General features: G+C 45.9%; 1 protein-coding gene across 1 annotated transcript in view; it reads right to left on the reverse strand.

The window, feature by feature from the left end:
- LOC129699345 (pleckstrin homology domain-containing family G member 1) overlaps positions 1-24970 on the reverse strand; it is a 216258-nt gene extending 191288 nt beyond the window's left edge. The window contains exon 1 of the mRNA XM_055639024.1: positions 24645-24970. The gene's annotated coding sequence lies outside the window, so the exon portion shown is untranslated. The remainder of the gene's footprint in view (positions 1-24644) is intronic.
- Positions 24971-25934: the final 964 nt, after the last annotated feature.

The raw sequence follows: 25934 nt of genomic DNA on the forward strand, positions 1-25934 counted from the left end.
AAGAAGCTATTCTAATTTTTGATTGTCATAGGTTTCAGACTCCTATACCTATTTGAGGCAGCACTTCCTATAGATCCCATCAATGGTTGGGAGGTTAGTAGCCAATAGACAATAGGTGCAGAAGTAGGCCATTCTGCCCTTCAAGCATTGACTGTGATTATTGCTAATCATCCACAATCAGTACCTCGTTCCTGCCTTCTCCCCATATCCCTTGACCTATATAACCATATAACAATTACAGCACGGAAACAGGCCATCTCAACCCTTCTAGTCCGTGCCGAACATGTATTCTCCCCTAGTCCCATATACCTGTGCTCAGACCATAACCCTCCATTCCTTTCCAATCCATATAACTATCCAATTTATTTTTAAATGATAAAAACGAACCTGCCTCCACCACCTTCACTGGAAGCTCATTCCACACAGCCACCACTCTCTGAGTAAAGAAGTTCCCCCTCATGCTACCCCTAAACATTTGTCCCTTAATTCTCAAGTCATGTCCCCTTGTTTGAATCTTCCCTACTCTCAGTGGGGAAAGCTTATCCACGTCAACTCTGTCTATCGCTCATCATTTTAAAGACCTCTATCAAGTCCCCCCTTAACCTTCTGCGCTCCAAAGAATAAAGCCCTAACTTGTTCAACCTTTCTCTGTAACTTAGTTTCTGAAACCCAGGCAACATTCTAGTAAATCGCCTCTGTACTCTCTCTATTTTGTTGACATCCTTCCTATAATTAGGCGACCAAAATTGTACACCGTACTCCAGAATTGGCCTCACCAATGCCTTGTACAATTTTAACATTACATCCCAACTTCTATACTCAATGCTCTGATTTATAAAGGCCAGCACACCATAAGCTTTCTTTACCACCCTATCTACATGAGATTCCACTGTCAGGGAACTGTGCAGTTATTCCCAGATCCCTCTGTTCACCTGCATTCTTCAATTCCCTACCATTTACGTCCTATTTTTATTTGTCCTGCCAAGGTGTAGCACCTCACACTTATCAGCATTAAACTCCATCTGCCATCTTTCAGCCCACTCTTCCAACTGGCATAAATCTCTCTGTAGACTTTGAAAATCTACTTAATTATCCACAACACCACCTATCTTAGTGTCATCTGCATACTTACTAATCCAATTTACCACACCATCATCTAGATCATTGATGTACATGACAAACAACAGTGGACCCAACACAGATCCCTGTGGCACCCCACTAGTCACTGGCCTCCAACCTGACAAACAACCATCCACCATTACTCTCTGGCATCTCCCATTCAGCCACTGTTGAATCCATCTTGCTACTCCACCATTAATACCCAACAATTGAACCTTCTTAACCAAACTTCCGTGAGGAAACTTGTCAAAGGCCTTACTGAAGTCCATATATACAACATCCACTGCTTTACCCTCATCAATTTCCCGAGTAACCTCCTCAAAAAATTCAAGAAGATTAGTCAAACATGACCTTCCAGGCACAAATCCATGTTGACTGTTCGTAATCAGACTGTGTTTATCCAGATGCTTATATATATTATCTCTAAGTATCCTTTCCATTAATTTGCCCACCACTGACGTCAAACTAACAGGTCTATAATTGCTAGGTTTACTCTTAGACCCCTTTTTAAACAATGGAACAACATGCGCAGTACGCCAATCCTCCGGCACTATACCCGTTTCTAATGACATTTGAAATATTTCTGTCATAGCCCCTGCTATTTCTACACTAACTTCCCTCAATGTCCTAGGGAATATCCTGTCCGGACCTGGAGACTTATCCATTTTTATATTTCTCAAAAGTGTCAGTACTTCCTCTTCTTTGAATCTCATAGTTTCCATAGCTACTCTACTCGTTTCCCTTACCTCACATAATTCAATATCCTTCTCCTTGGTGAATACCGAAGAAAAGAAATTGTTCAATATCTCCCCCATCTCTTTTGGCTCTGCAGATAGCTGTCCACTCCGACTCTCTAATGGACCAATTTTATCCCTCATTATCCTTTTGCTATTAATATAGCTGTAGAAACCCTTTGGATTTACTTTCACCTTACTTGCCAAAGCAACCTCATATCTTCTTTTAGCTTTTCTAATCTCTTTCTTAAGATTCTTTTTACATGGTTTATACTCCTCAAGCACCTCATTTACTCCATGCTGCCTATAATTATTGTAGATCTCTCTCTTTTTCTGAACCAAGTGTCCAATTTCCCTTGAAAACCATGGCTCTTTCCAATTTTTACTATTTCCTTTCAACCGAACAGGGACATAAAGATTCTGTACTTAAAATTTCACCTTTAAATGTCCTCAATTTCTCTTCCACATCTTTCCCATAAATTTTTATCTATCTTTAAGAGCTCTATCTAACTCTCTCTTGAAAGCATCCAGAGAGGTAGAGAATTCCACAGATTCACAACTCTCTGGGTGAAAACATTTTTCCTCATCTCCGTTCTAAATGGCCTACCCCTTATTCCTAAACTGTGCCCCCTGGTTCTGGACTCCCCCAACATCAGGAACATGTTTCCTGCCTCTAGCGTGTCCAATCCCTTAATAATCTTATGTTTCAATAAGATTCCCTCTCATCCTTCTAAATTCCAGTGTATACAAGCCCAGTTGCTCCATTCTTTCAACATATGACAGTCCCGCCATCCTGGGAATTAACCTCGTGAACCTACGCTGCACTCCTTCAAAAGCAAGAATGTCCTTCCTCAAATTTGGAGACCAAAACTGCCACAATACTCCAGGTGTGGTCTCACCAGGGCCCTGTACAACTGCAGAAGGACCTCTTTGCTCCAATACTCAACTCATCTTGTTATGAAGGCCAACATGCCATTAATGCCCTTCCCACTTAGGAAACCTGAACGGAAACCTCTGGTGACCTTGCCCACGACCCACGGTTTCCATGAGGTCGCCCAAGGTTTTGGTCACTCTCCTTAATGGTCGAAAGTGGCTTCCGCGTGGTCAAGGCTTCTTCTAGGTTGCTTCGATTATTTCAACAAAATCAAAACCAGCCTCGACTAAAAAAATGTTGCTGTTTGGTCGAAGCCAGTGAAGTGGGGTTGCTATTTACTTACAGGCAGTCGAAGGCAATCTCCTTCACTGACCGGCCATTTTGATTAGCTCATTGGAGTTTCACGATCTAGAAGGACCCACCGGAAGGTAAAATGCCCGCTAACTTTATTAAACTTCTTAAAACTGTCTCCACTCCATCCCCCCCCCTCTCCCGCGCTCTCTATAAGTCCTTTAGACTTACCGTGCTCTGTGGCAACTGTTTACCTTTCTCTTCATCGCGCAGACAGCACTCCTCCACTGTCCCTGGCCCCTATTGTGTGTACGTGTGTATGTGTGTGTGTACGTGTGTACGTGTGTGTGTGTGTGTGTATGGGTGCGTGTGTGTGTGTGTATGTGTGTGTGTGTGTGTGTGGGTGTGTGTGTGTGTGTATGTGTACGTGTGTGTGCGCGTGTGTGTGTGTGTGTGTGTGTGTGTGTGTGTGTGTGTGTGTGTGTGTGTGTGTGTGGTGCGTGTGTGTGTGGGTGCGTGTGTGTGTGTATGTATACGTGTGTGTGCGCGTGTGTGTGTGTATGGTGTGTGTGTGCATGTGTGTATATGTATGTGTGTGTGTGTATGTTTATGTGTATGTGTGTGTATGTGTGTGTGTGTGCGTACATGTGTGTGTGTGTGTGTGTGTGTGTGTGTGTGTGTACGTGTGTGTACGGGTGTGTGTGTACGGGTGTGTGTACGGGTGTGTGTGTACGGGTGTGTGTGTGTACGGGTGTGTGTGTGTACGGGTGTGTGTGTGTGTACGGGTGTGTGTGTGTATACGTGTGATTGCACGTGCGCGTGTGTGCGTGCGCGGCCAGGACAAAGGCCGAGGCTTTCCAGGCGAGTGACCAAAACCTCTGGGGACTCATGGAAACCTTGGGTCGCGGGCAAGGTCACAGAGGTTTCTGTTCAGGTTTCCTAAGTGGGACAGGGGCATAACTTTCTTCACTGCCTGCTGTACCTGCATGCTTACTTTCAGTGACTGATGTACAAGGACACCCAGATCTCGTTGCAGCCGTGTTAGTCGGTCAGTAACCATGACGGCACAGTCGATCACCCTGTGTAATCTCCTTCGTTCTTGGGCATTTTGAGTTGCTGAACTCAATGATGCAAACCAGTCAACATGCTCTCTTCCGTAAACCTGTAGAGGTTCAAAAGTGTATTGTACCACCTGCCTATAGGAGGAGCAATTTACAGTGGCCAATTAAACGACCTACCCGCAAGTCGGGATGTGGGAGGAAACAGGAGCACCGGGGGAAAACATGATCACAAAAAGAACTTGTCAACCCCACACAGACCGCACCAGAGGTCAGGATTGGATCCAGGAAACTGGAGCAGTGAGGTTGTGGTTCCACTGGCTGTGGCACTGTGCCTCCTTCAGAGATGAGTTTGAGTCTGTATCCAGCGATCTGAACATGCAATCCAGATTGATACTCGAGGTGCACACAATAATGCCACATAGTCAGGTGTCATTTTACAGAGACGGATCTAAAGCAAGGCTACCCTACCCAAGCAAAACACCGTGAACCTGGCTTGATAAAGAGCAGGCGAGCTTTTTCTTGGTGTCCCTGCCAAACTTTATCCTCAACCAGAAGAGCAGCGAAGATCACCCACTACTCCGATCCCACTCCAGCAATTATAAAGATCATGGCTCATCTTCTAAACAATTATCACCATATCCACTCATTTCCTTCATGACCAGAAATCTATCAATCTGCTTTGAATTAACATCACAGCTGGCCCTCCACAGCTGTCCATGGTAGAAATAAATATTCAACGGTTCACGTCCTCAGAGTGGAGAAATGTCTCTTCATCTCTGTTCCAAATGACTTGCTCCTTGTTCAGAAACTCTGGCAACCCCTTGGACTTGGCCCACACTCCTCAGGCAGAGAAAACAACCTCCCTGCATCAGGCTTGTCAAGACCATTCAAAATGTACAGTTCAATGAGATCACCTCTCCCTTCTTCTAAACTTGAGTGAATACAGTCCATTAAATGCCGTAGCAAAAGCTAGCTTCTTCCAGCTTCGGATGATAGCTAAAATAAAACAATTCCTCCAGTTTGATGACCTCGAAAAGATCATTCACACATATATCTCCTCCCGCCTCGATTACTGCAACTCCCTTTACACTGGCATCAGCCAATCTTTCCTGTCCCGCCTGCAACTGGTCCAAAACGCCGCAGCGAGACTCCTGACGGGCACCCGAAAAAGGGACCACATCACCCCGATTCTGGCCTACCTTTGAGGTTCCGAATATATTTCAAGATCCTTCTTTATGTTTACAAAGCCCTTAACGGGCTTGCCCCCACCTACATCAAAAGTCTGCTTACACACACCGCCTCCAGGTCCCTCAGATCGGCCGACTTGGGGTTACTGAACATCCCGCGGTCTAGGCATAAGATCAGGGGCGACCGCGCCTTTGTGGTTGCAGCTCCTAGACTGTGGAACAGCATCCCTCTTCCCTTCAGAACTGCCCCCTCCATCGACTCTTTTAAGTCTTTACTCTCAAGCCTTTCTTGACGTCCTCTGAGGGAAGGCTAAATGTATGTATGTACTTAATCTATGAACCACTGTTGTAGAACGTTAGTACCTCCAACATTATAAAGCACTTTTGGTCAACGAGAGTTGTTTTTTAAATGTATATATGTTTAAAAAGTCAATATAATTAAAAGATATTTTAACCATTATCACCCTGTGTTTGTGGGCATATGCCAAACACAAATATGTGTTTCCTACATGACATTAATTGCGAGGGTAGATTGTTGATCGTAAAGTTAGTTGTCTTGAGTTGTGAAAGCTTATTTTATTCTGCTCTTACATGCTTCAAAATGAAATGTATATATATATATTAATATATTTCAAATTAATCATTTTGAGTAGATTTGAAAAAGGAAACCACTTGAAAATTCTGGAGGCGTCTACTCCAATCATCGACATATCAATTCCACATAATCCTGTGCCATCAATAATAACAAAGTGCCTTTTTACAGCTTATTTAACAGAACAAAATACCCTTAAGATGTTCATAGGAATGCTGTCAAGCAGCACAGAGCCACATCAGAGCAGGTAGCATAAAACTCAACTCAAGGGAAGGTTTTAAAGAGTATCTTCAATTAGGAGGCGTAGAGAACCACAAAGGTTCGGAGATGAGGACCCTGAAAGCCATCACAGCAACAAATACAATGTGTTACAAGATCAAAACTGGAGGATTGCCTCTGACACCAGCTGGTAAGTACAGAGGAGGATAAGGAGGATACCTCAAAACAGTGACCATAATATTCGAAGTCGACGCATTTTTTAAACCAGAAACCAAAATAGACAAGGAGCATGGAGTCAAAGTGTGAGCACAACTAAGTGGTAGCTGGTGCCCAGGATGCAGATTTTTTTTTTGGGGGGCGGCTGCAACTTTACAGAGAACCAGGAAATTTGGCCAAAAGTTATAGCAACAAAAGAGACAACACGTATGGACAAAAGCACGACCAACCGTTTTAAATATATGTAAATGTATTAGATTGCACAAAGAGTAGGAAAATAATATCAGTGAAAACCAGTTATGCAAATTACTCTTATGCACGGTGTAACAATTCAATTTTCCTATCTAAGGTTTTAGAGGTGACCATTGTTAACAGCAGTACACATTAATTCTTGAGGGATTGCAGATCAACTTGGATGGCTCTGTGAGTGAATCAGCATGATACGATGGACCAAATGGCCTCTATCTTTACTGCAAGGTTGTAGCAGCACAGTTATAAGTAAATGATTGCATGAGACAAAAGCCAGGTCTTTGTTCAAATGACTTATTTTTATGAAATAACATTTCCATGATAGATGTGTGGCAATGATTCGCCAGGGATGTCGACCAAGACAGACATCAAATGCTGTTGGAAGATCACCAACTAAGTGAAAGACACCCTTTGGTCTGCCCGAAGCCTGTTGGTCTTGCATAATACTAGAAACCGACCATGACAATATATATTTTACTGCAATTGGTTTATGATTACCAGATTACCAAAGAGTACTCCAGAAAGTAAAATGAGAAGTAGATATGACAAAACAAGTGTGTGTACTGTGTAAAACTTTCCAGACATTGTAGATTTATCAGCAACAAAGATAAAGCTGTAAACACTCAACTTTCTCCGTCTTGAACAATCAATTCTTCTCTTCCCGCAGATGCAGCCTGACCTGCTGGGTGCTTTCTGCATTTTCTGATTTTGTTTCAGATTTCTATCATGTGCAGCTTTTTTGATTTTTAGATTTTCTGCAACGTCTTGTTTTCAGTAATCCTCGGGAAGAATGCTTACTTCTATGCGGAAAAGTTGGGACTTCCAGTTTCTTTCCAAAGACTTGATTATCTCTCAGCCAATTATTGAGTGCAGTAGTGAGGGAATGCTGGACTGTTGGAAATCCCTTCATTGGGAAGAGTCCTCAACCCAATCGGCTCTCATGGTTGGATGCAAGGGATGTTATGTTGGTAGTATATGGGACAAAACTGGAGTTCTTCCCAGCTACCAGAACAATAGTTATTCCTCTAAAATAACTGATCTGGAAATTTAAATCAACGTGATACTCAAAAAACAAAAAAAATCTGCTGGAAATCCAAAACAAAAGTAGAAAATCCTGCAAATACTCTGCAGGTCTTGCTGGGAAGAGAAACTAAGTTGATATTTCAGTTCAGAGACCCTTTGTTAGAACTGAGAAACCAAGCACAGATTGGTCCCTTCTGCGTGGAGTAACTGTTCAAACAGCTTCCTGTTGCTTGCCACTTGAATTCTCCATCCCATTCCCACTCTGACCTCTTATTCTACATTACACAGCTCCCACACTATTTTCTCTGAGGTCTTCATATCTATTTTTTCCACTTTCTTAATTGCTTCCATTCACTCATTGCCCTGATGCAGGATTCTTGAGGTGAAATGCTGATTAATTCCTCCCCCCCCCCCCCCTCCCCCTCTGCACAGATGTTGCTCATCCCACTGAGGTCCTCCAGCAATTTGCCTTTTGCCCCATTTACTCATCGATTGGATAAACTTGTTCACAACTAAATCTCCATGTTCATACAAGTTTACTCCCATCAGAGAATCCCCCTCCCACCCTTCCTGCAGAAGATAGACACAAAGTGCTGGAGTAACTCAGCGGGTCAGGCAGCATCTCTGGAGAAACATTCAGGTCTGAAGAAGGGTTCCGACACGAAACTTCACCCATCCTTTTCCTCCAGAGATGCTGCCTGACCCACTGAGTTACTCTAGCACTTTGTGTCTATCTTCGGTATAAACCATCATCTGCATTTTCATTCCACATTGCTGCTTTGCAGTTCCGGTGAGGGGTCTCTGACATGAAATGTTAGCTCTGTTCTCTTTCCACATGTGGCCTGATCTGCTGAGTATTTCAAAACGTTCTGTTTTTGATGTAAATCAACACCATTTGTTGTGGTTGTGGTTGTACCCCCCTGCAATACCACAGCGGTCAACTTCAAATATACTTATGTGTAGGAAAGAACTGCAGTTGCTGGTTTAAATCGAAGGTAAGACACAACATGCTGGAGTAACTCAGCAGGGCAGGCAGCATCTCTAGAGAGAAGAAATGGGTGATGTTTCGGGTCGAGACCCTTCTTCAGACTGATGTCAGGGGAGGAGGGGGGGGCAGAACAAAGATAGAATGTAGTCAGAGACAGTAATACTAATGGGAGAAGTGGGAGGGGGGAGGTGGATAGAGAGGAAAACCCGTGGAGCTGGAGACCACCACCCGACCCGTGGAGCTGGAGACCACCACCCGACCCGTGGAGCTGGAGACCGCCACCCGACCCGTGGAGCTGGAGAACGCCACCCGACCCGTGGAGCTGGAGACCACCACCCGACCCGTGGAGCTGGAGACCACCACCCGACCCATGGAGCTGGAGAACGCCACCCGACCCGTGGAGCTGGAGACCACCACCCGACCCGTGGAGCTGGAGACCACCACCCGACCCGTGGAGCTGGAGAACGCCAGGTAAGCCCCGGGGCTGGAGACCATCAGCAGAGCCGCGGGGCTGAAGACCGCCTGCGGAGTAACGCAGACGCGGAGCAACGGAGCGGCAGAACACCAGCGCGCACCAAGCCAGCTCGGCCCACCAGAAGCACCAACAGACGGCGACGGGTACGAAAACACCGCCGGGGACGCAGAGGTGGGTTAAAGGCCAGGTTAGAGCAGCGATTCCTAGCCTTTTCCTCGCCAACGTGCGCTCACTGGCAAACAAAATGGATGAACTCCAGCTAAGGATCATCTCCCACAACCGGATCAAGGACTGCAACATCTTGATCTTCACTGAAACTTGGCTCAACACTGACGTTCCTGACAGCGCCATCCAGCTATCGGGGCGTCATTTACTCCGAGCGGACAGGACATCAGACTCTGGTAAGACCAGAGGGGGGGGTCTGTGCATTTATGTAAACAAAGCATGGTGCACGGACTCCACCATCATCGAGAGTCACTGCTCAGCTAACCTTGAATTCCTCTTGGTTAGATGCAGACCGTTCTATCTGCCCAGAGAGTTCACCTCCACTGTTGTGACTGCAGCCTACATCCCTCCTGATGCTAATGCCAAGCTTGCAATGAAAGAGCTGCATACTGCCATTAGCAAACAACAGACTCACAACCCCGAGGCAGCCTTCATTGTTGCGGGTGACTTCAATCACTCCAACCTGAAGACTGTACTCCCCAAATTCCACCAACATGTATCCTTCCCCACTAGAGTAGACAAGACACTGGACAAAGTCTACACCAACATGGCTGAAGCTTACAAAGCCATCCCCCTCCCCCACCTTGGTCAGTCTGATCACGTCTCATTGTTCCTGCTCCCTAAGTACTCCCCACTCATCAGACGGGTTAAACCAACTGTAAGGACAGTTAAAGTCTGGTCAGAGGAAGCGGACTTCACACTTCAGCAGTGTTTTGGAAACACTGACTGGAAGGCGTTTGCAGCCCAGGCCACCCTTGACTCTCACACGGACATTGATTCCTATACATCCTCTGTTCTGGACTTTATAAACTCCACCATCAATAGTGTCACCTCCCTCAAACAGGTGACCATATACCCGAATCAGAAGCCATGGATGAACAGCGAGGTCAGGCTACTGCTGAAAGCACGGGACACCGCTTTCAGGTCAGGCGATGCTCGAGCCTACAGTTCATCCAGGGCTAACCTGAAGAGGGGCATCAGGAAGGCCAAGCACTGCCATAAGCTCAGGATTGAGGAGCACTTCAACAAAAACAACTCCGACCCCCGACGCATGTGGCAAGGCATCCAGGCCATCACGGACTACAGACCCTCCAACATCACCCCCACATCCAGCGACGCCTCCTTCCTTGAGGAGCTTAACCACTTCTATGGCCGCTTCGACAGGGACAATCTAGAGACAGCCATCAAGGCTGTGCTACCTGCCGATCACCAACCCCTCACACTCACCCCCTACGACGTGTACGTGGCACTGAGTAGGACTAATGCACGTAAGGCTGCTGGCCCTGACGGCATCCCCGGGCGCGTGCTCAGTGCCTGTGCTGCGCAGCTGACAGACGTCTGGACTGACATCTTCAACCTGTCACTTGCCCAAGCAGTTGTCCCCACTTGCCTTAAAGCCACCTCCATCGTGCCAGTGCCAAAACACTCCACTGCGGCAAGCCTCAACGACTTCCGCCCAGTTGCACTTACCCCCATCATCACCAAGTGCTTCGAGAGGCTGGTCCTGGCACACCTCAAAAGCTGCCTACCCCCCACACTGGATCCCTATCAGTTTGCCTACCGCAAGAACAGGAGTACGGAGAATGCCATCTCAACGGCACTTCACTCCGCCCTCTCCCACCTTGACAACAGAGACACTTATGTAAGAATGCTGTTCATCGATTACAGCTCAGCATTCAACACCATTATTCCATCAAAACTGATCACCAAACTCAGTAACCTGGGCATCGACCCCTCCCTCTGCAACTGGATACTGGACTTTCTAACCAACAGACCCCAGTCTGTGAGGTTAGACAAGCACACCTCTTCAACCCTCACCCTGAACACCGGCGTTCCTCAGGGCTGTGTGCTGAGCCCCCTCCTCTACTCCCTCTTCACCTATGACTGCACACCTGTACATGGTACTAACACCATCATCAAGTATGCAGATGATACAACGGTGATTGGCCTCATCAGCAACAACGATGAGCTGGCCTACAGGGAGGAGGTCCAGCACTTAGCAGCATGGTGCGCTGACAACAACCTGGCCCTTAACTCCAAGAAGACCAAGGAGCTCATTGTAGACTTCAGGAAGTCCAGAGGCGGCACGCACACCCCCATCCACATTAACGGGACGGAGGTGGAACGTGTTTCTAGCTTCAGGTTCCTGGGAGTCAACATCTCCGATGACCTCTCTTGGACCCACAATACCTCTACTCTGATCAAGAAGGCTCATCAGCGTCTCTTCTTCCTGAGGAGACTGAAGAAGGTCCATCTGTCTCCTCAGATCCTGGTGAACTTCTACCGCTGCACCATCGAGAGCATCCTTACCAACTGCATCACAGTATGGTATGGCAACTGCTCTGTCTCCGACCGGAAGGCACTGCAGAGGGTGGTGAAAATTGCCCAACGCATCACCGGTTCCACGCTCCCCTCCATTGAGTCTGTCCAAAGCAAGCGCTGTCTGCGGAGGGCGCTCAGCATCGCCAAGGACTGCTCTCACCCCAACCATGGACTGTTTACCCTCCTACCATCCGGGAGGCGCTACAGGTCTCTCCGTTGCCGAACCAGCAGGTCGAGGAACAGCTTCTTTCCGGCGGCTGTCACTCTACTAAACAACGTACCTCGGTGACTGCCAATCACCCCCCCCCCCCCCCCCCAATTATTATTTATTTTTATTCAAATCGTTTGCTATGTCGCTCTTCAAGGGAGACGCTAAATGCATTTCGTTGTCTCTGTACTGTACACTGACAATGACAATTAAAATTGAATCTGAATCTGAATCTGAAAAGCAAGGGCTATCAGAAGTTAGAGAAGTCAATGCTCTTATCGCTGGGGTATAAATTACCCAAGCGAAATTTAAATATATTTAATTAGCTTTAAAGCAGTTTGAAACACTCCGAGGCCAAGAAGGATATTCAGTACATACAAAATCTTCCTTTGTTTATCTTCCTCTCATTTATTATATTTTCTCTCTGTTTCCCCCATCCCCGATAGGCAAAGGGAATGCTATCCTTAAAGTACAATGGGATAATGATGTGCAGTATTATTGTTGGGATACAGTGCCTGTAAACACAGATCCTGTAAACTGGTCCTCATTAAGTAAAGATTTGCTCCTGGAAGATGCCAGGGCTAATATTCAAGAAAAATAACCAATCATGCATTGCCTATCCAGAAACAAGCAACATTTATTTCAATAGAACACAGTAACTACAGAGGGTGGAATTGTGAGCAAAAAGCAAGGTACTGGAGGAACTCACTGGATCAGGTGGCATATGTGAAGGGAAAGGACAGACTCTTCAGACTGATGGGGTAGGGGAAGAAAACAGGAAAAGAGAGATGGAGGAGGGCAAAGCCTGGCACGGTGGATACAGGCAAAGGAGCAGGTGATTGGCAGAGGGGTAGAGTAAGTTACAAAGGCTAAAAGTGGAAAGGAATCAAAAGGGTGTCATATGAGAAGTGGCATGTAAAGCAGGAGGGAGGGATATGGGTGAAAGGGGACAGATAGGAGTGGAAAGAGAGGGAGGGGGAAATGAGGAGGTAGGGGGTGAGCATACGAAGGCGGGGGAAAAGTGTAGTGCGACTAAGGTTTAGTTCAGTTTAGAGATTCAGTGCGGAAACAGGCCCTTCGGCCCACCGATCAGCGATCACCGCACACCAACACTATCCCACGCACACCAAGGACAATTTACATTTATACCAAGCCAATTAGCCTACAAACCTGTACATCTTTGGAGTGAAGATGGTAGGAGAAATGTGTTTGCACCTTGGCAGGGGGTGGGCAAATTTATTTCAAAGCTTGGCATCAGTTTCCAGGATAGCAAAACCCAGTTCTTCAAATTCTTTTACTTCACAGCAGCCTTCATCTGCGTTCTCCTACTTGCCCAGCCTCCCTCACAAACACACAAACACCGCTCAACATCGGGAACGGGGCTGCCCAGTTGGAGCGGTGGTTTAATTCCTGACTTATCCAGTTCTGGGGAAAAGAACACTCGGATTAAATGCGACCAAGTAAAATAATTCACAGAACTTCACGGTAAGGAACATCGGCTTGGATCAAATCATTGGGAGCTTATCATTGGAACCCCCATAGGGATCAGAGGCTGAGATCATCGGTATGTTGTTACATAGCTGTTTCGGAATTTGCAGGTTGAATCTGTAGACACAGCAAGAAAACAAAATATTCCTGACCTGGGAATCATTTTGTCACTGCTCAGACAGATTACCCTCAGAGATCACCTATCATTTGTGTAACCCGATACTGAAAGGAAAAAAAAAAATCAAATCTTGATGTGTAGTTTCATACTGGAAACACAAAAGATTGGACTTCTGTGAGCCATTTATTTGAAGGACATTCACTGTTGGAGGAAATGTGACAACCAGCCTGGGACTGAATGCTCACACAAACATCATTCTGGTCATTTGTCTTAATAATTTCAGTTGAGGGAACAACATCGACCATAAGTTTAGAGTTTAGTTTTGTTTAAAGACACAGCGCGGAAACATGCTCTTTGGCCCACTGACTCCACGCTGACCAATGATCACCCATACATTTGTTCTATCGTAGCGTGGAACACAGGCCCCTCGGTCCCATTTCTACACACTATCCTACACACCAAGGACAATGGACAATTTACAGAAGCCAATTAACCTACAACCCCGTACGTCTTTGAAATGTGGGAGGAAACCAGAGGATGCTGAGAAAACCCACAAGGTCACAGGAAGAGAGTGCAAACTCCGTACAGACAGCACCCGCAGTCAGGATCAAACTTGGGTCTCTGGCGCTATAAGGTAGTAACTGTACCTATGCACCACTGTGCCGTTGCCCTCGCACAGAAGGCAAGGAGAAATCCCCCCCTCCCCCTCCCATGCCACTACACAAAGGTAATTTCCGGCAAAACGATTCGCAGAACATGGTTTAATGGCTCATCATGAAGTTATACCTCCGACATTGCAGCACTCCCTCAGTGCAGCCCTGTAAGTGGAAGTCCAGATTTTGTGTGCTTATTGGAAGTCGGAGTTATGGAGAGATAAAACATTTAAACAAGCCTTTCCTCCCCCATCGAGTCCGTCCTGGCCATCAACCATTCATTTATACTAATCCTTCTTCGATCCCATTTTATTCTCCCCATATTTCCATGAATTCCTCCCAGATTCTACCATTCGCCTGCACTCGAAGGCCCATTTTTACAGTCCAAAAATCAAACTGCTGGAGTAACTCAGCGGGTCAGGCAGAATTTTTGGAGGGTAAATTTTGGAGGGACTGAATGGTCTAATTCTGCTCCTCTGTCTTATGGAAATGGACAGACGACATTTCAGATTCAGACTTTTCTTCGGACTCATCAGTTCGAAGAAGGGCCTGTCCATTTTCCTCCCAACGATTCTGCCCGACCCGTTGAGATCCTCTGGCAGTTTATCTTTGCTCCAAGATTCCAGCATCTGCAGTTTCTTGTGTCTCTGTGTGGACCAGTTATGGAGGCTAATTAACCTACCAACCTGTATATCGTTGGTATGTTCTGGTCAACAGTGAATCCTCAACCAAGATCATTGGATTAAATAACAAGTCACTTATCCCAGCCACTGCCTGTGGAACCTTGGCAGTCGCTACATTACAACAGGGACTCCCAATGGAAAAGTGCATCACTAGCTGTGGAGTTCTTTGGTGTATTGCAAAGGCACAATAACAAGTGTCTAAATACAGATTCTTTCTTTTGCCATAATGAGGATAATGTTCCATATGTGATGCAATTGTTACCTTGATGTTGTTTACAAAACCGACAGACACAAAAGAGTTTGGTACATAGCTTGGTTTTAGTTTAGTTTATTGTCTCGTGTCCCGAGGTACAGTGGAAAGCTTTTTGTTGCATGCTAGCCAGTCAGCAGAAAGTCTATACGCAATTACAATCGAGCAGTCCACAGGCCACAGATATACGATAAAGGGAATATGGTATAAAGACCAGTAAAGTCCGATTAAAGATAGTCCAAGGATCTCCAATGAGGTAGATGGTATTTCAGGATCGCTCTCTAGTCATTGATGGGATGGTTCAGTTGCCCGAAGACAACTGGGAAGAAACTGTCCCTGAATCTGGAAGCATGAATTTTCACACTTATATACCTCTTGCCTGACAGGAGAAGAGAGGAGAGAAGAGAGAGTGACCAAGGTGAGACTCATCTTTGATTATGCTGGTGGCCTTGCCGAGGCCGTGTGAAGTGTACATGGAGTGCATGTGAAGACTGATGTTTGAACTGAATGAGAATGGATCTCACATTCCTTCTCTTGGCCAGTTTTCAATAAGGAGAGTATGGGAGGGCTCAGTGGGTAAAATGTGGAAGGCCCAATCTTTTAACATTCTTCAGCGATCACCTGAATGGGAATCGGCCCACCCCTGGCCACCACCTTGCCACTGTCTGGTGACTTTCCTGGGTAAGAGCTGGACTAGTTTCGAGGAGAAAGAAAAATCCAAATTATTGAAATCATTTATTTTTCCTGAAAATATCTGCATTTTTATGAGAGAAACATTATTGTTTTTACCAATAATCCCAAAGGTAATCAATGCATAGCAGAACATCCATTGCCTTCACTGTGGTGTGGGAGGATGGGATGTGTGTGGTCGGGTAATGTTCTTATCCATGAACACCTTCAAGACCATCCTTGAACTCACCCCTTTGACCATGATTTTGGTCACCTGCTCCAATAACACATTGCATGATTTGATGTCCAACTTTGTCTATTGAGATCCTGGTATGTGCAGTAAGTCCATTTGTTCTGTTAAACAGTCTATACAAGCGCCATTTGTTCCACCACTTGGAATATGTTCTTCCACAGTTGCCCACCCTAATCAAGCCAGAATCTTTGAATAGCGTCCCAGAAAATACAAACCAATGTCCAGTTACAAAGCATTACAAATAAACTCTCAGTTGTATCTCAAGTAAGAAAAATAGATTAAAAGTCTTGTCCAAACCAAAGTGTAAAGTTGTCCCATTTGTTACCAGAAACTGAAACAGACACGTACTGTTCCAGCCTGGGAAGAAACCCATTAAATTGTTCTTTTATTTCCCTCACAATCAATGCTGACAGACTCCACATAAAGCAAATAAGTGCATCAATATAGCTTTAAGCTTTGAACTTTACAAAATACTTTGTGAAGTTCATTGAAACAATAGGTAAGTGGTCATCCCTGAAATGTAGCAGCAGATGTGCACGGGGACATCTTCACAAAAAGCAAAGTGATACTGAGCTATTCGTCAGATTTCCGTGATCAGGTCATTATCATTTTGCTTTTTGTTGGAGTGTTGCATGAAGAAACAAATTTTGATGGTGTCAAATTATTGCGGGCCATTAGTGATAACTTCCAGCTCACTTCAAAATACTAAAGAAGCAGTATTAAAGCTTGATCTAATATATCATCCAAAAGACATTGACAGTTCAACATTGTCTCTGGAGGAGCTTCAATGACTTGAAGCCACAACACTCAGAGGCTGGAGAGCCTCCAGCGAGTACTGCCAATATAGTTCTTGTGTGCATACTTAAAGCACCTTTAATATAGGAAAATAAACCAATACACTTTGCATGAGACCAAAAAAAAGGCAACCGGCCATAGAATTAGATGTTAGGAGGGGCAAACAAGCGTGAGGTCAAAGAGGTTGGTACGCAATTGCCAAAGGAAGATCAAAAGAGAAGTGACAAATGTGGGCATAATGGAGAGCTCTCAGCGGAACTGTAGGACTGGAACCATCAAAGGTGTTGAGGTTCAGGGTGGCTTCAATGTCTTAATACATGGATCCCCTAACATGCAGGTACTACTACAAGTAATTGGGAAGACAAACAACTTTACTCATGGGTACAAGAATACAGATGCCTAGCTTAAATTCTACAGAACTCCTGTTGGGATTGCACCTGGGATATTATATACAGGTAGGTTGAGTCACCCATGTGTATTATATGAAGAGAGATTAAGTGGACTGGGTCGAGGCTTTTTTGGGAAGAGTGGTGATCTCCTTGAGACATAGAACATTTCTTATGCGGCTTAATGGGACGAGGGAAGGTAGATGTCTGAAGAAGGGTCTCGACACGAAACGTCACCTATAAAGTGCACATTGTCAGATTTTAATAAAGGCCATTTTTATACATTTATGGTTCCACCTTGTAGAAAATTACAGCAGTGTTTATACATAGTACCCCCATGTCAAGGAATAGTAAGATTAAACGAGTACTTACCAGTACGAAGTTTGATCTGTATTTTATGAGGAGTTACGATGAGGGATTACGTGAAGAACCCACCCAGCGCGCAGGCGCGGCATACTTCCAAGCAGCGGTGTGGAATCACAGATAGACACTAGTTGAAGTAAAGATAGTGAAGACCAACGAGACATTAGTCCGAATTTGATCTATATAATGAGGGTGGGAGCGGAGGGCACGTAATCCCTCATCGTAACTCCTCATAAAATACAGATCAAACTTCGTACTGGTAAGTACTCGTTTAATCTTACTATTTTACTTCGGAGTCACGTGAGTGACTACGTGAAGACTTCAAAGGTCTGTGATTTCAAACCGTGTAACAGTTATATCACTCACTGCCGAAAGATCATCGAGGGAGGAAGTGGTAGCTAGAGACCAACAAGTTTGTTTAGTTATAAAAGAAATGTTTATTAACTATAACAAAAAACAAAATAGCTCCCATGGGCTTTAAATCATAACTTTGCGGTTTTTAAAATGGTATCCGCAAAGACGTCCTGTTCCATCAGCGGTTTCTTGTAAAATCGTTGGAATGTCGATTCCCTTGACCATCCCGCTGCTCTGAGGATGTGGTCTAGGGGAACCTGCATCCTATCCGCCGCTGAGGTGGACGCTGCCCTGGTTGAATGGGATTTAAAAACATTTGTGTTAATCCCTGCCATGCTGAGGACCTGTTTCAACCATCTGGATAATGTTTGGCTGGTTACCCGTCCAAAAGGCTTTCTGTGGCTAACCCATAAGGCTTTCTCTCTCCCTCTAAGCGTTTGGGTTGTGTCTAGATAATGATGAAGGTGGGTCACCACACACAGCCTAGGTTCTGGAGGGTAAGCCCGGAAGATCAACGGGGAGTTTGATGTACCTGGTCTACTTTGTTTTACCAACCCCGGCATGGTGAAAGTAATGGTATCTGGGGTGGTCACCATGTAGTTCAGATTTAGCTGATGGAGCGACTGAACCCTTTGAGCTGAGACAAGCGCCATGAGCATGAGGGTTTTATAAGTGGCCTGTTCCAGGCTCAGGGATCCCACCGGAGGCCAACCTCGAAGGTGTGTCAGAACTACACTCACATCCCACATGTGAGTGTATCTAGGTGTAGGGGGTTTGGTATTAAAGATCCCTTTAAGGAGTCTGATGACCAGAGGGTGGGATCCCACACTATGCTGTTCTATCGGCATGAGGTATGCGGACAGTGCGCTCCGAGCCGTATTGATGGCACTGTAGCTCATCTTGAGATCATGGTGCAGGTGGGCCAGGAACTCCAGCACATCCGAGATCGAAGCCGTCTTGTAGGATGTCCCTGCGTCCAGACAGTACTGTTCCCATTTCCTGATGAAGGTCAGGTACTGTTTCTTGGTGGAAACTCGCAGGGATGCCGACATGGTGGTGATTGTTCTGTCTGATAACCCCAATCCCCGGTAAGGCCTGTTCAAAATCTGGAAACCAGGAGTTTCAATTTTTGGTGGCATGGATGGCTAATGCCAGTTACCGGGTGAGTCAATAATTGGGGGTGGTGTTGAAGGACCATTGGTGTCTCTACCACCATGTCGTGGAACATTGGGAACCATGGTTGGGTAGGCCAGTCGGGCACGACCAGAATGCCAGAGGCTGAGTCTGCCTGAATTTTCTGGAGTACCCGACTGATGAGGCAGAAGGGAGGGAAAGCATAGAAAAAGAAATTTCCCCAATCCAGCGTGAAGGCATCTACCGCTGCTGCCTCTGGGTCTGGTTCCCAAGCCACATACATGGGTAGTTGGTGATTTAACCTAGACGCAAACAAATCTATATCTGGCGTACCATATTGCTTGACAATTTTAGCAAATAATTTTGGGTCCAACATCCATTCGATGTTGTCGTTGAATTTTCGTGACCTGGTGTCCACCACTAAATTTAGCTTGCCTGGTAAATAGGCAGCTGATAGCCAAATATGTCTCTCGACACACCATTGCCAGATTATAGCAGTTAATTTGTCGCATGATACTGATTTAATGCCACCCATGTGCTGGATATAAGATACTGCCGTAGTGTTGTCGATCATAATTCTAACATGCACGTGCCGCATATCAGATGCATATGCTTTTAGCCCATAAAAGGCGGCGAGCATTTCCAAAAAGTTAATGCCCAGTGATTGTAGTAGCGATGCCTCTGAGTTAGTCCATCTGCCACCTGTGCTGTCTATGGAGTTAGTAGCTCCCCAGCCTAAAGCACTGGCATCCGTTGCAATGGTTATGTTAGGATTGGTTACGGCGATAGGACTGTGACTGTGCCAAATATTGTCAACCCACCACTGAAGTTCTGATTTGGCTTCAGCGGGTAAATCCATTTTGCGATCATAATGCCCCCTATGAAGGCGTAATGCATGAGTCCTTGCTCTTTGTAGATTTTGATAATGCAAGGGCCCATGTTGGGCAGCCGGAAATGCTGCTACTATAGAGCCAATAACTCTGGCTACATGCCGTATTCTAGGTTGCGGTTTAGCAATTAAATGGCTACAAGCTTCAATGAGTGAAACTGTTTTGTTTCTGGGCAGAGTGACAGTCATGTGAATCGTGTCAATAGTGAAGCCTAAGTAATCCATGTTAGTAGTAGGCTCCAATATTGATTTATCTGGGTGAAGGATAAAACCCAAAGTTTCAAGGAGTTGTTTAGTGGCTAACACTCCTGCGACAGCTTGTTCCCGTGTTCTTCCTAATATGAGAACATCGTCCAGATAGGCCACTACTAAATGTTTTAGTTCTCTCAATTTCTTCATGGCCACTTTAAGAATTTTCGTAAATAGTCTGGGAGCTGTCGTTAAACCATTGGGCAAAGCTCGGTACTGCCATAGCTGGCCCCTCCAGATAAATTTCAGATATTTAAAGTAATCTTTATGAATGGGTACCAAATAGTAAGCATCTTTGATATCTATGCTTGCCATGTAGTATCCCTTGGAGATCAGTTGTCTGGCAGTGACAAATGTCTCCATTTTGAAATGTTGATACTCAACAGACTGATTGAGTGATGTCAGATCAATAATAATGCGACATCCACCATCTTTTTTGGTTTTGAGAAAAATATTTGATACAAATTCTTGCGGCTCGTGTGTGGTCATTTCTATGATGCCTTTAGCCACGAGCCGATCAAGTTCAGCTTGTCCTTCTACCTTCTCAACTGCCGAGGGAAGGAACACCCTTTGGGGCATGTGCTGAACTGGCGGTTCTACGCCTGGTTTGAACTCAATTTTGTATCCACTAATACTGTTGAGTATAAACTGATTGTTAGTAAGGGAGCACCAAACATGCTTGAAGAACCTCAAACGTCCCCCTGTTAATACTACACCCTTTGTCTGTGTATGTTGACAGGAACCAGACCCACCTACCTCCATGTTCACTTGTGGGGTCGTTTTCGGTGGGTCTGGCCCAAGGTTGTCCGTGTTGGTGCTGCGGTGGGGCGACGCATCTTCCCACGGCTCCGCCCTGGGCCCCGCTCTAAAAAAGAGCTCTGGGGGTAGTGGGAGGCGGTCACCAGGCTTTCACCAGCTCGGTATCTGCTGGTGGCTGCCGAGGCGTGCGGCCAACTGGGTGTCTTCACCCTGCTCGGTCCTGGCCCTGCCCTCATGAGGCCTACTGGTTTTGCCGCCTCTTCCAATTCCTTGAGCCTTTTGGCCAGATCCGCACCAAATAGCAGCGCCTGTCTTTCGGGCGCTGGAGCTTTACAGAGGCCGGCATATGTTGGGTTGAGGGCAGGCCTGATGTTGTCCCGCCGTAGGTTGTTCAGCTCATACGTGGTGCTGCACATCAGTGCGAGGGCATCCTGCTGGGGTATGGTCAGGTCTTCATCCCCAACGGACCGAGCAAAGGCGGTGACGGCTGCTGAGTGGAGCTTCAGGACTCGCTGCATTTTGACCTCCTGAGCCCTTATTTGCTGCCCCAGCTGGTTCCAGATCTGCCCATTGACCGTCTTGACCCTCAGTGCCTCGCAATTTTCTGGCGCGATGTAGTTGTCAAGGGCCTGCTGGACAGCCTTGTCCTGCAGCGGGTTGTTGGACAGCCTGTTTATAGTTGCCGCCATTCTGGGTGGCAACACCATCCCAGTTGTTGGTGGTGCCGCATATCGGCCCACTACACCCAGTAGCTCTTCTTCCGGCACGCCCGGCATGCTGATGATATCCTCCGCCTGCCCTTGGGATAGGCCAGCCCAGTCCTGGCCTCCCTTACTGCCCTCGAACATAGAGGGTACAGAAGGGTGTGGAGAGGAGGAGGCCAAAGCCCGTCCTCCTGGGAGATGCCGCATCTCCTCATTTATCATACGCTCGAGGAGCTGCCTCATGCAGCTGATCCGAGCGTCTCCCCTTTTCGGTGGGGGAGAGTGTTCCCGTTCCTCCGATTCATCGGAGGACACCGGCCAGTCGGTTTTATGTGTCGCCTTCCTCCCTGTGCGGGGCGTTGAAATCTGCAGCACTGGGGGCGGCTCGGTGTCGGGTGAGCGGGAGCGTTGAAAAGGCTCCTCCGCTGCGAGAGGCTGCCGTCCCGCTATGGACCCGTCCTCGGGTGGAGTAGGGCAGGCAGTCCTCCTGGCTGGTCGCTTGCGAGAGGCCATTATTCTCTCTAGCGCGACTCTGTAACAAAAAAGGCACTTACCTGAGGTCTTGTCCTTATGCTGCAGCTGGAGAGCCTGGCTCCAGCTGCTGCCGCTGTTGCACTGCTGACGTAATGCCGCGCCTGCGCGCTGGGTGGGTTCTTCACGTAGTCACTCACGTGACTCCGAAGTAAAATCTTAATGTTTGGGACACAGCAGTCATGTAAATGAAAGTAGTCATGTTTAGTATTTTGTTGCATATCCTTTACATGCAATGACTGCTTGAAGTCTGCGATTCACATACATAACCAGTTGCTCAGTGTCTTCTCTGGTGATGCTCACCCAGGCTTTTATTGCAGCCATCTTTAGCTTATGCTTGTTTTTGGGGCTAGTCTCCTTCAGTTTTCTCTTCAGCATATAAAAGGCATGCTCTATTGGGTTGATTGATTTGGCCACTCAAGAATTGACCATTTTTTAGCTGTGAAAACCTCCTTACCAAAACCTCCTTTGTTGCTTTAGCAGTATGTTTGGGATCATTGTCTTGCTGTAGAATGAACCGCCGCCAATTAGTTTTGAGGCATTTGTTTGAACTTAAGCAGATAGGATGTGTCTATACACTTCAGAATTCATTATGCTACTACCATCAACAGTTGTATCATCAATGAAGATAAATGAGCCAGTACCTTCAGCAGCCATACATGCCCAGGCCATAACACCCCCACCACCGTGTTTCACAGATGAGATGATATACTTTGGATCTTGGGCAGTTCCTTCTCTCCTCCATACTTTGCTCTTGCCACCACTCTGATACAAGTTAATCTTCGTCTCATCTGTCCACAACACCTTTTTCCAGAACTGTGGTTGCTCTTTTAAGTACTTCTTGGCAAGCTGTAACCTGGCCATCCTATTTTTGTAGCTAACCAGTGGTTTGCATCTTGCAGTGTAGCCTCTGTATTTCTATTCATGAAGTCTTGTGCAGACTGTGGTCATTGACTAATCCACACCTGACTGCTGAAGAGTGCTTCTGATCTGTCGGACACGTGTTTGGGGATTTTTCTTTATTATAGAGAATTCTTCTGTCATCAGCTGTAGAGGTTTTCCTTGGCCTGCCAGTCCCTTTGCAATTAGTAAGCTCACCAGTGCTCTCTTCTCAATGATGTTCCAAACAGATGATTTTGGTAAACCTAAGGTTTGGCTGATGTATCTAATAGTTTTATTCTTGTTTCTCAGTCTCATAATAGTTTCTTTGACTTTCATTGGCACAACTTTGGTCCTCATGTTGATAAACAGCAATAAAAGTTTCCAGAGGTGATGGAAGGACGGGAGGAAAGACTAAATGCTGAGAGCTCTCTTATACCTGCATTAAGGAGGCATTTAAGCACACCCGAACAATTACAAACACCTGTGAAGCCATGTGTGCCAAACATTATGGTGTCGTGAAATGGGGGGGGAGGACTATGTATAAACACAGCTGTAATTTCTATATGGTGAAACAAAAATGTATAAAAAATACCCTTTAATAAAATCTGACAATGTGCACTTTAACCACATGTTGTTTTTTTCTATTACAAATCTCAAATTGTGGAGTCCAGAGGCAAATAAATAAATGATAGGTCTTTGTCGCAAACATTATGGAGGCCAATTGGATATTCCTTCTGCTGGCTTCACTACTCTTTAGCAACTCTTTAATAATCTTTTGTCTTACATCTTGTCTTTACATTTCTGGCTTTTGTCCAACAATTTGCCTCTCATAAAACTTCCTTCACCTGGTTCAACCTACTACCCGCTGTACTTTGTACTGCCTCTCCTCGCTTCCAGCTTTCCTTCCAATCCCCACCATACAATCAGTCTGAAGGATCCCAACCAAGACCATCACCTGTCCATGTTCTCCAGAGATGCTACCTGACTCTGCAAACGCCGAGTTACTCCAGCAAGTTGTTTCGTTATTTTATTTGGTAAACAGCATCTGCAATTCCTTGCTCATATAATCCTTTTTTATTTACAGGCTACTGAGTTACAAATATTAGCTCACACCTCAGATGAACGCTTTTCTTTATATCAACTTTGCCCGTTGTCATGGGATTAGTTTTGTCCAAATTAAGCATCAGGCGAGGTAAGAGTTTAAAGTTTCACCTGAGAGTCAACCTGAAGATTGTCCGTCTAAAGCCTAGCCCTAAATGAAGTGAAAGCTGCAACTGGTTTGGGGCTCCAAACTTTAACCATCAAGTGACGCACTTGAACCGTTTTGTAGCTGGTTCTACTGTCAAATCCCAGGCTAGGCTTCTGAAAAGCAAGTCGTGCTAAAACCGTCAACGCGCAGTGTCTTCAACATGAAAGTCGTTCATTTAACACATCCGCTGACCTGGGAGAGATGTCTGCCTCCCTCACAGAAAAATCACCGCTTGTAAGCACAGACATCAAGCGAAGCTCCCCCACCCACACCCCAACAACAACAACCAGTGCATCGACTCCCAAGATAGGAGACGCTTCTCTGTTACTGCTGAGACTGCACTTCTCCGCTCACCCTTGCAAAATGTTTCACGCGTGTGGCAAGTTTTACATTCTATCTGGCTTGGTTGGATGAGCGGCCGCCGTGAGAAGGAAAAATCGCTGCGAACTTACCCAGCTCTTTAAACTCCGTCCAAAGCCTCTGCCGTGCTCCCGCAGCCGATTAACAATGAGGTACTTCTGAATGGTGGGAGAGCCGAGTCCCAATACACCGTGCATATCCTCCAGTCTACTGACGCCACTCCCTAGCTACAGTACAGCCTTTGGCTAGAGCAGCACTTTACTGAAAGGGCTTGGATCGGCCTCCCTGGCCTTCAGCCAGCTACACAGCTGAGTTGCAGTCACATCACCACTGCAGCAAAAGCATGAATGTCCCTGGGTCCTGAACACTTTCTTTTCTTTTTTCCACCATAACTATTTCCTGAAACCCCGAAATATATATATATATATATATATATATATTTTAAATACGTCAGCAGAAGAGTCTTTGGACCCTGGAATCTCAATCAGTGGTGCCTATTTTATCGGAACCATTGTGTTTTCGTTCAGTTGCTCCATTTTCGGGCTCTCACCCTGCATGCGAGCAGTGGTAGCCGAACAAGGCTGTATGTAGCCTGCACCCCGGGTTACCTCTAAAGGCTGCAGCGCCATTGCAAAGCACTAGAAGGCGCAAGTGAGCAATTGAAGCTCTCCAACAGCGAGAAGCTGTCAACATTTCAGATTACCAGACTGCAAAGGGTCTTGATCTGGTGCCAACCAGGAGCAAGGAGGCTAAAGAAACATGGCCTCATGAGGCAAACACTTCTTCGGGAGGAAGTAAACGCTGTTAATAAAAGATTTGCATTTATAAAAGTGCCTTTCACAAAAGAACATCACCTCATATTCTAATTTGGGAGCTTACTACCCAACATTGAATTCTTCAATATTAGGTAATTACATGACCCCCCCCTGAGCCCCACCTGAACTCACAGCTATTTTTCCCCTTTCATCTACATACCTCCATCCAACTCAGTATCCCATACCTGCCTTCTCTCCATACCCTCTGATCCCCTTAGCCACAAGGGCCACATCTAACTCCCTCTTAAATATAGCCAATGAACTGGCCTCAACTACCCTCTGTGGCAGAGAGTTCCAGAGATTCACCACTCTCTGTGTGAAAAAAGTTCTCCTCGTCTCGGTTTTAAAGGATTTCCCCCTTATCCTTAAGCTGTGACCCCTTGTTCTGGACTTCCCCACCATCGGGAACAATCTTCCTGCATCTAGCCTGTCCAACCCCTTAAGAATTTTGTAAGTTTCTATAAGATCCCCTCTCAATCTCCTAAATTCTAGAGAGTATAAACCAAGTCTATCCAGTCTTTCTTCATAAGACAGTCCTGACATCCCAGGAATCAGTCAACCTGCCCT

This window comes from Leucoraja erinacea, chromosome 8 (assembly GCF_028641065.1).
Source record: "Leucoraja erinacea ecotype New England chromosome 8, Leri_hhj_1, whole genome shotgun sequence".
Classification (NCBI taxonomy): Eukaryota; Metazoa; Chordata; class Chondrichthyes; order Rajiformes; family Rajidae; genus Leucoraja; species Leucoraja erinaceus.